Below are 17065 nucleotides of genomic sequence, written 5' to 3' on the forward strand. Positions count from 1 at the left end.
TGATTTCCTGGATGTTTTTTTCTCATTTTGTCTCTTACAGTTGAAGTGTACCAATGATGAAAATTACAGACCTCTCTCATCTTTCTAAGTAGGAGAACTTGCACAATCAGGGACTGACTAAATACTTTTTTTTGCCCCACTGTAAATGCTGTCTTCCCTAATTTCATGCATTCTACGCTACTCCAAAACCTTCTAGGATCATGTTAAGTTTGTTCACTTGACAACACTCCAACAACATGGCTGTGTGAAAACCTGTTTTTACACAGCCATGACTGTCTGCCATGAATGGTTTGAGTTGCCATTCGAGCTAGCAGTTACTCAGCAGTTTGACCACCATACAAATATTCCCAAGTTCGACTGCAGCACGACAGTAGTATGTTTGCTCTCTACATTCGTGCTGGCCTGTCAATTTGGTGTATTTCCCTAAGTGCCACACGAATGCTGTACGAGGAATTCAAATGCAGCTCAAATGCAGCACGACTTTCATGAATTGTCATTCGAATGTCACTTCATATGGCATTTGTGCAATTCATGCTGCAGGTCAAACTCAGTATGACTGCAGTTCAGCTTGCACAACTGATGATCAACTGTCCATTGCTACGGCAGTACGAATGCAGTACGACTGACTCCACTGCCATTCGTATGTTTTCCAGCAGAAGCGACACACAAATGTGCCAAGTGCTGTAAGAATGCTGTACGAGGCTTTCAAGTGCAGTTAGACTGCAGCACGACTTGCATGAATGCTGAACAAGTGTTACGTTGTAGGCCGTTCATGTAATTCGTGCGAAGTGTGACGGCGGTTTAAGCATTGTTGTTGGGAAAGTGTCGTGACACGGACCCACAACAGGGGGCATTAATGAACGGACAATGGATAAGCCAAAAAGTAACAATTTAATGTTGTGAAGCGCACAACAAAGTACAGACAATAACAATAGTGCGGAATGTCAATCATACACAAGGTGGCGTGTGGCAGGCTCGAAGACAGAAGACGTCTGGTGATAGAAGAGCCGGAACCCACACAGCTTCCACCACCAACGGATCTGAAGAACACCGGAGCCGCCAAGCCCTGCGCCCCAGGTGGCCACTGTCTTCAGCAGTCAGACCCGGTACTGCTGGCAGAGAACAGAAACAGTTTGATGAGTGTGAGTACGCACACTCAGTAATCCCACAGTCTGTGTTCAGTTAGGAGGGAGAACCTCCACCTCGAATCACACACTCGTACAGCTCCTGTGAAACCACTTATCTGGTTTGGGGTGTGAGGCGAAGCTGTCGCAGTCCACACCAAACGCCAATACAGCAGACAAGGACACGTCACAGGAAAACGGCTGCAACTGAGATCAGACTATTAGTCAAAGTTAAGCTTAGCAGAGAAATTACCTGTATGGTAGATGATTTCTCGGCGGGGGGAGTTGCAGTCCGGCTTTTATGGAGGTTGACGTTGATGAGTGACAGCTGGTGGTGATGATGACAGCTGTCACTCCACTGGTTCCGGCGCCCTCTCGTGCTTGAAGCCCGCACTCCAAGCAGGGCGCCATCTGGTGGTGGTGGGCCAGCAGTACCTCCTCTTCAGCGGCCCACACAACAATTGTATACTGTTTCACAGGCAAGTGAGGTATGTGGGTGGCCTTGGGTCTGCTGAAGGTGTGACTTGGTGTCCATACAGTCACTCAAGGTCCAAACATCTCAGGGAGTTGGTGATGTGAGGCAGCTATTCAGTTTTCTCAGTTATTAACACAGCTACATATGGGACTTCTCAAGTACTGCAAAACCATTGTACAGGTTTCTCCATGTGATCCCAAACAAACAGCCCGCAACAGTTCTCAGAGACGCTTCTGGAGTGGACTGGTGACCACCAAAGACAATGAGAGCAACTCACTGACATGCTCACGGGTGAAGGTGATTTTTCCCCCAAAACAAAAAAGACAGCATTAGATGTATGTGTGTGAAGTGCCCAAGCTGGAGGAGGGAGGGACTTGACCTTAATATGGTGTCTACTCGTGATTTCTGAGATGTAATTTACGACCCCAGTTCCAATGAAGTTGGGATGTTGTGTGAAATGTAAATTAAAAACAAAATACAATAATTTGCAAATCCTCTTCAACCTATATTCAACTGAATACACCACAAAGACAAGATATTTAATGTTCAAACTGATAAACTTTCTTGTTTTTGTGCAAATATTTGCTCATTTTGAAATGGATGCCTGCAACATGTTTCAAAAAAAGCTGGAACAGTGGTATGTTTACCATTGTGTTACATCACCTTTTCTTCTAACAACACTCAATAAGCATTTGGGAACTGAGGACACTAATTGTTGAAGCTTTGTAGGTGGAATTCTTTCCCATTCTTGCTTGTCCAGTCTAGTACTCGCACTCTTTTACTACGAAGCCACGCTGTTGTAACACATGCAGAATGTGGCTTGGCATTGTCTTGTTGAAATAAGCAGGGACGTCCCTGAAAAAGACGTTGCTTGGATGGCAGCATGTGTTGCTCCAAAACCTGGATGTACCTTTCAGGATTGATGGTGCCATCACAGATGTGTAAGTTGCCCATGCCATGGGCATGAACACACCCCTATACCATCACAGATGCTGGCTTTTGAACTTTGTGCTGGTAACAATCTGGATGGCCTTTTTCCTCTTTTGTCCAGAGGACACGACATCAATGATTTCCAAAAACAATTTGAAATGGATGGATGGATGGATGGATAGCTTTATTATCATTGTCATTACAACAAAGAGATTGCCACATGTGGACTCATCAGACCACAGCACACTTTTCCACTTTGCATCTGTCCATTTCAAATGAGCTCGGGCCCAGAGAAGGTGGCGGCATTTCTGGATATTGTTGATGTATGGCTTTTACTTTGCACAGTAGAGTTTTAACTTGCACTTCTAGATGTAGTGACGAGCTTTGTTAACTGACAATGGTTTTCTGAAGTGTTCCTGAGGCCACGCGGTCAGATCCTTTACACAATGATGTCGGTTTTTAATGCAGTGCCTCCTAGGGATCGAAGGTCATGGGCATTGAATGTTGGTTTTCAGCCTTGCTGCTTACAAGTAGAAAGTTCTCCAGATTCTCTGAATCTTCTGATTATATTATGGACTGTAGATGATGGAATCCCTAAATTCCTTGCAATTGAACACTGAGAAACATTGTTCTTAAACTGTTGGACTATTTCTTCACGCAGTCATTCACAAAGTGGTGATCCTCACCCCATCTTTGCTTTTGAATGGCTGAGACTTTTGGGGATGCTCCTTTTATACCCAATCATGACGCTCAGAATTAGTGTCCTCAGTTCCCAAATGCTTATTGAGTGTTGTTAGAAGGAACAGTGATGTAACAAAGTGGTAAACATACCACTGTCTCAGCTTTTTTGAAATGTGTTGCCGGCATCCATTTCAAAATGAGGAAATATATGCACAAAAACAATAAAGTTTATCAGTTTGAGCATTAAAAATCTTGTCTTTGTGGTGTATTCATTTGAATATAGGTTGAAGAGATTTGCAAATCATTGTATTCTGTTTTTATTTACATTTTACACAGCGTCCCAAGTTTATTGGAATCAGGGTTGTACAGAAAAAAAAAAATAGTGCCACTTTTTTTGATGAAGATTTCCTTGGCCTTGTCCTTTGACCCATCTATGTACTACAAAATCTAATCTACTTTAGGTGTCTTTTCACATAATATACCCACCAAGTTTGAAGGAAAACCATTAAGCTGTTTTTGATTTATCTTGCCTACCGATACACGTGTGAAACCATTACCCTGGTTTTACACAACGTCCCAACGTCATTGGAATTGGGGATGTACAACCATTTTAGTAAAAAGTAATTTTATGAATTCAACTGAAAGTTACCTTGTCCCATTCCTCCAATATAGCTCTCATCATCAAGAGCAAAAGTGCAATACTTTGCACTAATTGGTTGGTGGAAAATTTTCAAATAAGAATCCAGCAAGTAAAGTCAATGTCAGGCTCCTCTGGCTATCAACGGAAGCATGTCTTCATGCTTTTGAAGCATTTTATCTTGTAATATTTTTGGATCTAACGGGTTTGTATGATATTGTTTGCTCAGGATAGTAATGTACGTAAAATTAATTTTTGCTGGCTGGATACACCGGTGGATTGAGTACTCACACTCTGCAACTTGGACACTAAGTTTCAACCCCTAACCCCCATACCAGCCCAGTCTCATGTTTTTTCATGATACCTTCATAAAATGTCCTACATTTTCATGCTAAGATCAACCTTTGATCAGTAATTGAAGCCCTAACCCAACCGTAACCCTCACAGTCCCCAAACCCATGTCACCACATGTCAGTACTCATTTTCATGATGGTAACACAAACTAATACATTAAATAACTTTTCGGGACACCATCACCATCTTTGCATGAGATGAGGTTGCCCATACATCTATTTTTGCATGTTTCACAGCCCTGAAAAAATTTTCCAAAATGTAAATTATTTCAAAACAGAAATTTTTCACCCATGCATGCTCCATTCTTGGCATACCGTGTCTTAAACTTGCCGTTTCTGTTCCACACAGATGCTTCTAAACAGGGTCTTGGTGCTGTACACTATCAGTGGCGGTATGGTAAGCTGAGGGTTGCTGTATATGGCTCCAAAACACTGTCAACAGCTGAGAAGACTTGTCGTCTGCACCATGGAAAATTAGAATTTACAGTGATAATAACCTTTTTATTTTATGGAATGAGGTTGGCAACCTTAACACTGTGGGGTTCCATTGAATTGGGAAGCTGTCCAACTTCCAGTCTGAGATAAAGTACATACCCGGAAAGGCAACACACTGTCATGCCCCTTGACATTGACAGGTATGTGGCAGAGTGCACCAAGAACGTCACCACAAGGAATTAATGGAATGGAATGAGACCAAAGCTGCTCAGGAAGAGTACGTCGCACAGGTTGCTCCTGTGCCGCTGACTCTCACTACAAATAAATGCAAATGAAAAAACCTCTGTGGCACATGTGTGAGGGTCACGTCATGGTCATGTCATTTATAAACTGGGCCCATGGTTGCTGGACATGCAGCTGCACAATGAAAGTGTGTCATTCAGAATAATGTGTTAGGTTTATGGTGTATTTGAAATTGTAAAACAATACAAGCGTAGCTTTATTGTAGAGTTGGCATTTATAGAATTATCCAACTGCAGAATGTCACTCACTGTTTACCAGTTTGTACTTTTTTGATGATAAATCAAAAACAGCTTAATGGTTTTCCTTCAGACTTGGTGGGTATATTATGTGGAAAGACACCTAAAGGCGATTAGATTTTGTAGTAGTTGGGTCAAAGGACAAGGCCAAGGAATTCTTCATCAAAAAAGCAGTGCTATTTTTTGTATATGTCAACAACCAAGCAGCCCAGATGGATCAAATTTGGTGGGAATATTGCTTGGAAAGATATCTATAGGTGAATGAATTTTGGTGGAGTTTGGTCAGATGTCAAGGAAAGCACACACACACACACACACACACACACACACACACACACACACACACACACACACACACACACACACACACACACACACACACACACACACACACACACATGTCTTCAACCACTTACTTCAGTTAAGGGTCAAGGGGGGTTGGAGCCTATCCCAGTAGTCATAGGATGTGAGTTGGGATACTCCCTGGACAGGATGTCAGTCTGTCACAGGGCCACATATAGACAAACAAACTCATTCACACTTGCACACACACCTATGGACAATTTAAAGTTTCCAATTCACCTAATCTGCAAGTCTGTGCATGTCGGAGGAAGCCGGAGTACCTGGAGGGAACCCACAAAAACTGTGGAGAACATGCAAACTCCACACAGAATGCCCACAAGAAGGAATCAATCCCATGACCTTGTTGCTGTGAGGCAACAGTGCTAACCACAAATCCACCGTGTTGCCCTTAAGGAAAACTTGGTCTGAAAAATACCTTTTCTTAGTAGATCTCAACAAACAAGAAGTCTAGCTGGATATCATAAAGCAGGGCTGCCCAAATCTGGAGGGGGCCTTATTTTTTCACTCTCCCGAATCCATCGAGCCAGCCAAGTCCTCAGCCAATGAGGACTTGTGAAATGCCATAATTAAATAATCATGTGTGAGTAGAGCAGGTAGACATGAGAACATGCAGGGCCAGTGCCCACCAGAAATGATTTGGGAAGCCCTGATAGCATACAGTGGTAAAATAAGTATTGAACATGTCAATGTTCAATACTCAAGATGTTGCTGACATGCCATTTTCATCAGATGTTGGCAAGAACCCAAGTAATCCACACATACAAAGAAATCAAACCATAGATGACCATAAATTACGTTATGTGTAATGATGTGAAATGACACAAGAAAAGGTATTGAACACCTGAAGAAAGGGAGGTGCCAAAAGACAAGGTAAGCCAAGGCACCAGGTGAACTCTATCAGTAATTAGAAAGCAACCCTGCCCCTTGTCAGTGCAAATTAATATCAGCTGGTTCAGCCCCAAATGATGGTCTATAAATAGGTGTCTCATTACCAAGGTGTCACACAGTAGTGGGCACAGTTCCACTAATCCACTAACCGCTAATTATCAAAGATAATGTTTTCATTATCGGATCAGCTTTTCCGATAAATTTAAAAACTGTCATCGGACTAATTATCTTCTGATAAATTTTGGTCCGATAATTTTTAGACGACTAACACATTTTTGCAGATGTGGTAACAAAGCTGAATAGCTACAAACATCTATGTAATTTAAAAACAGTTAAGTACCTACCTGTTAAATGTTTTATAGTACATGCGCAGTTCTATTCTCTGTAAACACAGGAGAGCTGGTTCTAGAAGAAACTGCTCTATTCTCTACAGGCAAAGGAGAACTGGTCACAAAAAAGAAAAAAAGGCTCATTTCTTTTGACCCCATACTGATATGCTGGCAATATCACTCAAGTCATCCAGAGGCATACAGTTTTAACTTATCGGTAAAATTAACCAAACCAATTTTGGACAAGTCATTTAAATTAACATCATGTCTGAAGTTTTATAAAGTGAAAATATCAGATATATGTTTTAGTTTTAAAGCAATGTGCTAATTTTGAAGGTTTTAGTGTGGAGATGCTGCGCCCAGGTGCATTATGAGTACCTCATTACATTCACGACAGAAGAAATGCTTTTGAGACACTCTGATCAGGCACCACATGCACAACAGCACTAAACTCTTTGTATATTTTGCCTAAGACTCTCCTGAATATATTCTCTGGGTTTATAGACGTTGTTATTGTGTTTGTTTTATGTAAAAATGCCAGAAGAAGCTCAGGTTGCTCCTCCATTATTTTCAACTGGAATCATTGCAATCAATTCCTGTTTGCTATTAGAGTCCTGCTTATGTCAAACACTGTCTCTCGTCTTTGTTCCAGAGTAATATATATATAAGATGTCTGAAATTCAGTTTGCGTTCATTAAATTCCACGCATCTTAAACGTAGCAGACATAGATTATCTGGAATTTTGTTTTGACAAGTTCTCACAGTCTCTACTGCCATCTACTGGCCAGTAGTGTTCATGGTATTCAGTATTCAGTATTCGCCCTAGTACTGAGCATCCAGCATTGGTGATCAGGAGGTGGTCGTGAGATGTTAAACGCAGCTCACTACTCCATGTATACTAAACGATACAGGATGCGCGATTAACCTGAAGCTCGGTGCAATCCAAAAAATTCTCGCACGAATGAAAAATCAGCTGAAAATGGGCCAAAACTCACACTGGCACCAGTAGATCATGCCAGTGTTCTATTTATTTTGACACCGGTTATATCAGACAGTTATCTAATTACAACTTGGCTTTTTTTTTTTTTTTTTTTTTGAAAATGCCTTTTTTTTACAAATAAAAAATGGCATATTTTACAAAAGCACATTTATCTGTAAACACCAACAGACGACACACCTCACATTAACATGTTGGTTTACATAGAGTACATGAGTCAACCAATCAGTGTTAGCGGAGGCACATTTTACCCATAATCCTTTGCCATCTGTCTGTGTTTGTTACAAAACTTCATAATTAGTGCATTATTCAACATTAAAAGATATATGTTATATTTTAACTTTGTACAAATGACAGAATTGACATTAATGGAGTTATTCTATCAGTATCAATCAATCAATCAATCAATCAATTTTTTTTTTATATAGCGCCAAATCACAACAAACAGTTGCCCCAAGGCGCTTTATATTGTAAGGCAAGGCCATACAATAATGATGTAAAACCCCAACGGTCAAAACGACCCCCTGTGAGCAAGCACTTGGCTACAGTGGGAAGGAAAAACTCCCTTTTAACAGGAAGAACCCTCCAGCAGAACCAGGCTCAGGGAGGGGCAGTCTTCTGCTGGGACTGGTTGGGGCTGAGGGAGAGAACCAGGAAAAAGACATGCTGTGGAGGGGAGCAGAGATCGATCACTAATGATTAAATGCAGAGTGGTGCATACAGAGCAAAAAGAGAAAGAAACAGTGCATCATGGGAACCCCCCAGCAGTCTACGTCTATAGCAGCATAACTAAGGGATGGTTCAGGGTCACCTGATCCAGCCCTAACTATAAGCTTTAGCAAAAAGGAAAGTTTTAAGCCTAATCTTAAAAGTAGAGAGGGTGTCTGTCTCCCTGATCTGAATTGGGAGCTGGTTCCACAGGAGAGGAGCCTGAAAGCTGAAGACTCTGCCTCCCATTCTACTCTTACAAACCCTAGGAACTACAAGTAAGCCTGCAGTCTGAGAGCGAAGCGCTCTATTGGGGTGATATGGTACTACGAGGTCCCTAAGATAAGATGGGACCTGATTATTCAAAACCTTATAAGTAAGAAGAAGAATTTTAAATTCTATTCTAGAATTAACAGGAAGCCAATGAAGAGAGGCCAATATGGGTGAGATATGCTCTCTCCTTCTAGTCCCCGTCAGCACTCTAGCTGCAGCATTTTGAATTAACTGAAGGCTTTTTAGGGAACTTTTAGGACAACCTGATAATAATGAATTACAATAGTCCAGCCTAGAGGAAATAAATGCATGAATTAGTTTTTCAGCATCACTCTGAGACAAGACCTTTCTGATTTTAGAGATATTGCGTAAATGCAAAAAAGCAGTCCTACATATTTGTTTAATATGCGCTTTGAATGACATATCCTGATCAAAAATGACTCCAAGATTTCTCACAGTATTACTAGAGGTCAGGGTAATGCCATCCAGAGTAAGGATCTGGTTAGACACCATGTTTCTAAGATTTGTGGGGCCAAGTACAATAACTTCAGTTTTATCTGAGTTTAAAAGCAGGAAATTAGAGGTCATCCATGTCTTTATGTCTGTAAGACAATCCTGCAGTTTAGCTAATTGGTGTGTGTCGTCTGGCTTCATGGATAGATAAAGCTGGGTATCATCTGCGTAACAATGAAAATTTAAGCAATACCGTCTAATAATACTGCCTAAGGGAAGCATATATAAAGTGAATAAAATTGGTCCTAGCACAGAACCTTGTGGAACTCCATAATTAACTTTAGTCTGTGAAGAAGATTCCCCATTTACATGAACAAATTGTAATCTATTAGACAAATATGATTCAAACCACCGCAGCGCAGTGCCTTTAATACCTATGGCATGCTCTAATCTCTGTAATAAAATTTTATGGTCAACAGTATCAAAAGCAGCACTGAGGTCTAACAGAACAAGCACAGAGATGAGTCCACTGTCCGAGGCCATAAGAAGATCATTTGTAACCTTCACTAATGCTGTTTCTGTACTATGATGAATTCTAAAACCTGACTGAAACTCTTCAAATAGACCATTCCTCTGCAGATGATCAGTTAGCTGTTTTACAACTACCCTTTCAAGAATTTTTGAGAGAAAAGGAAGGTTGGAGATTGGCCTATAATTAGCTAAGATAGCTGGGTCAAGTGATGGCTTTTTAAGTAATGGTTTAATTACTGCCACCTTAAAAGCCTGTGGTACATAGCCAACTAACAAAGATAGATTGATCATATTTAAGATCGAAGCATTAAATAATGGTAGGGCTTCCTTGAGCAGCCTGGTAGGAATGGGGTCTAATAAACATGTTGATGGTTTGGATGAAGTAACTAATGAAAATAACTCAGACAGAACAATCGGAGAGAAAGAGTCTAACCAAATACCGGCATCACTGAAAGCAGCCAAAGATAACGATACGTCTTTGGGATGGTTATGAGTAATTTTTTCTCTAATAGTTAAAATTTTGTTAGCAAAGAAAGTCATGAACTCATTACTAGTTAAAGTTAATGGAATACTCAGCTCAATAGAGCTCTGACTCTTTGTCAGCCTGGCTACAGTGCTGAAAAGAAACCTGGGGTTGTTCTTATTTTCTTCAATTAGTGATGAGTAGAAAGATGTCCTAGCTTTACGGAGGGCTTTTTTATAGAGCAACAGACTCTTTTTCCAGGCTAAGTGAAGATCTTCTAAATTAGTGAGACGCCATTTCCTCTCCAACTTACGGGTTATCTGCTTTAAGCTACGAGTTTGAGAGTTATACCATGGAGTCAGACACTTCTGATTTAAAGCTCTCTTTTTCAGAGGAGCTACAGCATCCAAAGCTGTCTTCAATGAGGATGTAAAACTATTGACGAGATACTCTATCTCCCTTACAGAGTTTAGGTAGCTATTCTGCACTGTGTTGTTATATGGCATTAGAGAACATAAAGAAGGAATCATATCCTTAAACCTAGTTACAGCGCTTTCTGAAAGACTTCTAGTGTAATGAAACTTATTCCCTACTGCTGGGTAGTCCATCAGAGTAAATGTAAATGTTATTAAAAAATGATCAGACAGAAGGGAGTTTTCAGGGAATACTGTTAAGTCTTCTATTTCCATACCATAAGTCAGAACAAGATCTAAGATATGATTAAAGTGGTGGGTGGACTCATTTACTTTTTGAGCAAAGCCAATAGAGTCTAATAATAGATTAAATGCAGTGTTGAGGCTGTCATTCTCAGCATCTGTGTGGATGTTAAAATCGCCCACTATAATTATCTTATCTGAGCTAAGCACTAAGTCAGACAAAAGGTCTGAAAATTCACAGAGAAACTCACAGTAACGACCAGGTGGACGATAGATAATAACAAATAAAACTGGTTTTTGGGACTTCCAATTTGGATGGACAAGACTAAGAGACAAGCTTTCAAATGAATTAAAGCTCTGTCTGGGTTTTTGATTAATTAATAAGCTGGAATGGAAGATTGCTGCTAATCCACCGCCCCGGCCCGTGCTACGAGCATTCTCACAGTTAGTGTGACTCGGGGGTGTTGACTCATTTAAACTAACATATTCATCCTGCTGTAACCAGGTTTCTGTTAGGCAGAATAAATCAATATGTTGATCAATTATTATATCATTTACCAACAGGGACTTAGAAGAGAGAGACCTAATGTTTAATAGACCACATTTAACTGTTTTAGTCTGTGGTGCAGTTGAAGGTGCTATATTATTTTTTCTTTTTGAATTTTTATGCTTAAATAGATTTTTGCTGGTTATTGGTAGTCTGGGAGCAGGCACCGTCTCTACGGGGATGGGGTAATGAGGGGATGGCAGGGGGAGTGAAGCTGCAGAGAGGTGTGTAAGACTACAACTCTGCTTCCTGGTCCCAACCCTGGATAGTCACGGTTTGGAGGATTTAAGAAAATTAGCCAGATTTCTAGAAATGAGAGCTGCTCCATCCAAAGTGGGATGGATGCCGTCTCTCCTAACAAGACCAGGTTTTCCCCAGAAGCTTTGCCAATTATCTATGAAGCCCACCTCATTTTTTGGACACCACTCAGACAGCCAGCAATTCAAGGAGAACATGCGGCTAAACATGTCACTCCCGGTCTGATTGGGGAGGGGCCCAGAGAAAACTACAGAGTCCGACATTGTTTTTGCAAAGTTACACACCGATTTAATGTTAATTTTAGTGACCTCCGATTGGCGTAACCGGGTGTCATTACTGCCGACGTGAATTACAATCTTACCAAATTTACGCTTAGCCTTAACCAGCAGTTTCAAATTTCCTTCAATGTCGCCTGCTCTGGCCCCCGGAAGACAATTGACTATGGTTGCTGGTGTCGCTAACTTCACATTTCTCAAAACAGAGTCGCCAATAACCAGAGTTTGATCCTCGGCGGGTGTGTCGTCGAGTGGGGAAAAACGGTTAGAAATGTGAACGGGTTGGCGGTGTACACGGGGCTTCTGTTTAGGGCTACGCTTCCTCCTCACAGTCACCCAGTCAGCCTGCTTTCCCGGCTGCTCGGGATCTGCCAGGGGGGAACTAACGGCGGCTAAGCTACCTTGGTCCGCACCGACTACAGGGGCCTGGCTAGCTGTAGAATTTTCCACGGTGCGGAGCCGAGTCTCCAATTCGCCCAGCCTGGCCTCCAAAGCTACGAATAAGCTACACTTATTACAAGTACCATTACTGCTAAAGGAGGCCGAGGAATAACTAAACATTTCACACCCAGAGCAGAAAAGTGCGGGAGAGACAGGAGAAGCCGCCATGCTAAATCGGCTAAGAGCTAGTAGCTACGCTAAGCTAGCGGATTCCTAAAAACACGCAAAGTGAATAATGTGTAAATAATTTAGAGGTGATTCAGCAGAAGGAGTGCTTTAGTTAAGGCACGTAAAGATTACACTGGGAAACAAATCGTAATCTAGATAACTAGATCAATCTAACTGCGCAGATTAAACAGCTAACAGATACAGAAAAACACCGCTGTGCTCCGGAACAGGAAGTGATACAATACCGCAGTGAGAGCCAACCACCAGTAGAGGCAAGCAAGCAAGTGCAAGTGCAAGTGCAAGTATTTGCACAAGCTGTGTATCAATTTTATTTATAAACCAAACCATAAGTCAGCACTGCTTTATTTTCCAAGACCTCCAAGAGTAGACAGTTGAGCTTCGCTGCTCCTTTCAACTGCTTTGCTGCTGAATGCTATGTTGTAAACAGGAGCTTCTAGCAGGGGGCAAGATGCACAAAGACAGAAGTGCTGACTCATTGTTTGGGTCTGTAGTGGCCTTTGATGCTACCAGAAGCGATTGTGGTGTTAAAACTCAAAATCAGCTAGTAGTTGCAACTATACCGGAGACAATACTGGAAGCTATCGGTTATCTGTAGCTTCCGATAAGTTTTTGGGTGGTTTATCGGTTTAGCTTTATAAAAGATAACTTTTCAGTTAGTTGATTATCTGTTATTGAAGCAAATTTTGTGGTTAGCTGTGCCCACCACTGGTGTCACATAAGGAACATCTCATGGTGGGTATAAGCAAAGAGCTGTCTCAAGATCTTCGCAGTCTTATTGTTATAAAATATATAGATTGCACTGGTTACAGAAAGATTTTTAAACTTCTGAATTTTCCAGTGAACACTTTTGGGGCCAAAATCCTGAAGTGGAAAGAACATCATTTCACCATAAACTGGCCATGACCAGGTACTCCTAGCAATATTTCTGACAGAGGAGTGAAACGATTATCACAAGAGTTGTCCAAGAGCCAAAGACCACTTGTGCTTCAGGAAGACATGGAATTAGCAGGTACAGCTGTTTCAAAGAAAACAATAAGTAATGTACTGAACCACCATGGCCTGTATGCAAGCTCACCACACAAGACTTGATTGCTCAAAAAAAAAAAAAAAATGTGCTGAAGCTCATTTAAAGTTTGTTGCACAACATTTAGATAAATCTGCAAAATACTGGGATAATATAATCTGGTCAGATATGACCAAAACTGCACTTTGGATGTTGTATTACACACCATAGATGTCACTGCACATCAGCCTAAAAACACCACACCAACAATGAAGTTTGTAGGTGAGAACATCATGGTGTGGGGCTGTGTTGCAGCATATAGTATGGGAATACTTCATATAATTGAAGGAAGAATGAATGGAAAAATGTACCAAAACATTCTTGATAAAAATCTACCAGAATGATGAAGATGCATCTATGGATTACTTGGGATGTTACAACATCTGGTGAAAATGTCATATCAATAAAACCTTCAGAAATATATTTAAAGAGAAAAAAGGTGATGAGTTTAGTACTTATTTCACCCACTGTATCATTGTCATCAGCTGTCACTCATTGCTGAGTAGGACAGCAACTTCTTTGGTGTGAGTACGGTCCATTGTGGTGTCAGCAGATCCTGCCACAGTTGGGACAGGTGAGAGAGCTGGTAGCTGTTGAAGCAAGTGAGGAGACTCTACTCGAACAGTGCTGGCTTTGTTCACATTCCAGCTTGCGCGATTGACTTTTCTGGTTGTTGATTTGTGCCCACATAAGTTGGAGACCTGGTGACTGTGGGTGGCCAGGTTAGGGGGTTAGTGAACATTTTTTTTACCTTGCCTTTTCTTGAGGCATCCTTAGATTAAGGCAGGTGGTGCACCACTAAATAGGGCCTCTTGATCACTGTAGAAGAATTTTTAGGTCCATATTTGAACTGTGATGAACTATCAAGTGTCCTGATCCGAACTGTATGTCCTCTGGTTGAACTAGCAGGTGTTCAACCCAAAAAAAGGGCTCTATTAGTCATTTAGTCTGTCAGGGGCTTTCCAAGGCCTTTTAGGTGCTTTCCCGCAGGCCACGTGCAGGGGCCTCAGGCCAGCTGCACGTGTGGCTGAGGCCACGTGCGGAGGGGGCCTCAGGCCAGCTGCACCTGTGGCTGAAGGTCTTTTAAAAAAATCAGTTGTAAATCCTTCATGTTTTAATGGGAGCGTTTGTCACATTGAAATAATGGCCTAACACCTGCTTAGGGTTCACTAGAGGACGCTTCCAATAGAAAACCATGTCTTGGGAATGAAATAAATAAAAAAGTCGAAGGAGGAGCGATGCCCGCGGGTCTCCAATAAATAGACGAGCGCGGTTGTCATATTCAGTCTCTCTAGAGGACTCAGTTTGTCTAAGCTTTGTGTCGAAGGCTTAAATAAACTTAAAAACTCTGTGCATTTTATCTTGCTTAAGGCTGAATTATTCTAAAGTGTTGTGTCCTTTTTCTAGCATATCACTTGCAATTAGTTTGTGTTATCTAAAAGACGACATCCTGAGAAGACCAAAAAGACGAGCCGCGACAGAACTTGGCGAGCCAGCTTCAGGAGGGTCCAGGGGCATTCCGGCAGCCTGGGGCAGACCAGCTCATCCCTCCAGACCGTAAATAACAGTGATCACGACTAAAAGGTAAGCAGAAACCTTTTATAACTTCTGCACGATCTGGAGGAGTGAGTCGGGATTTCCGCCCAAGTTGACAGGTGATATTTTTAATTGCCTCTTACCCAAAAGAACCTGGACTAAGAAAATTGATAAGAGACTAAAAAAGATAAGACTGAAAATTATCAGGCCTTGTAGATAAAATGCTCAGAAGGTGTGTGTGTTCCCGGGAAAAAGAATGTCTATGTGAGTGAAAGGTCAGGAATGTTCATGAACTCTGGTGCGGAAAGAGTGCGTGGAGAACTAACCTGGATGCTTGGGGAATAATTGGTGTTGAAATTCGTTACTAACGTGCCAGCTGATAGCATGCGCTGTAGGGGTTAATTTAGGGGAGTATACTGACAAATAGATACAAGGTAATACAAGGTTATTTAAAGAGTTTAACAGAGACTGAAGTGAAATAAGTGAGAAAAAAGAGTTTAACAAGAGAATACGTGCAGAGAAAGCACAAGATAAGCGCCTGAGGGGGCGCAGTAGAAATACCGTACATGATAAAGAGATTTAAAGAGGAAAGTGCAAAGTGGCACCACTGACAGTAAGTAAAAGAGCTCAATAAAGGACGTCATTTTTTAAGAAAAGAGAAAAACTATAAAAAAAAAAAAAATAAAAAAAAATGAAGAGTTAGTGCAGAATACATGAGAATTAATGAAGCAGAAAATAGTGCAGTAAGGCACCAGATACACGCTTGTGGGGCGTGGGAGAAGAATAAGTAATTAAGTACACAGTAATATGAGTTTTTTATAAGACAAGAAAAAGAGTATTTTCAGTGCAAAGGCACATTAAGCTCACGAGGAGCTCAGTAAGTGAAAAAAAAAGGTAGAAGAAAGTGCAGAAAGGCACAGGATACGCACGCGAGGCGCGGTAAGGCGTAGAAATAAATGAAATATTGTATGCTCAGAAAGGAGCTTGTGAAAATAATATAGTAAGCACAGGATACGCACGCGAGGCGCGGTAAGGCGTAGAAGTAAATGAAATATTGTATGCTCAGAAAGGAGCTGGTGAAAAATAATATATTAAGCACAGGATACGCACGCGAGGCGCGGTAAGGCGTAGAAGTAAATGAAATATTGTACGCTCAAAGAGGGCTTGAAAAAAGTAATATATGAAGTTGCTGACAGCGCCGGAGAAGCTGTCTAACGTGAAGAAGAGATACATGCTTAAACAGAACACATTGGTGTTAAGTGAATAAAAAGGTTGTTTAAAGCCGCGGAGTGAAAAGTGGCAGAAGTCTAGATAGAGATATATAGAAAGTTGTTTTTAATAATTTTTGTGTATAAAGCTGTTGAAAATTGTGTGTGGGAGAGTGGAGAGTAAGCGGGGAGGTGCAAGCAAAGCTGTGAGGGCTTGCAAGCTGGCTGACATACAAGATTAATGTGAAAGAGTACGAGGGGGAGGTATTTAGACCCAACAGGAGGACTTGGGAGGTGCATGACAGGCAGAGAGGAAAGTGTGAAACAGAGACAGTGAAGAAAAAGACAGGAGAAGAGTGCTATGTAAATACAGAGAAGGTAGATATTATTTCAAAGAGAGAAAACTAATAAACAAATATAGCAGAAAAAGACTAGAAGCAGAAAGTTAAAAAAATTAGAAGGAAAATAGAAAGTCAGGAGCAAAGACATTAGGAAGTGTTAGGGTTGTAAGAGGATTAAATAAATAAAATTGGTTATAAATCAAAAGAGATAAAGCTTAGATTATAGTGAAAAAGCTGACAGACTGATCAATGCTTGGGACAGTCATTGATGGGAGACTTAAGTGATGATGAAATAATACTCCCAGAACATTACTTGACTGACGGAGACATCGAAACCCAAGGAATCAGGACACATTTTTGGCTGGAAAGGAC

Source organism: Thalassophryne amazonica, chromosome 2 (genome assembly GCF_902500255.1).
Source record: "Thalassophryne amazonica chromosome 2, fThaAma1.1, whole genome shotgun sequence".
NCBI classification, from domain to species: domain Eukaryota; kingdom Metazoa; phylum Chordata; class Actinopteri; order Batrachoidiformes; family Batrachoididae; genus Thalassophryne; species Thalassophryne amazonica.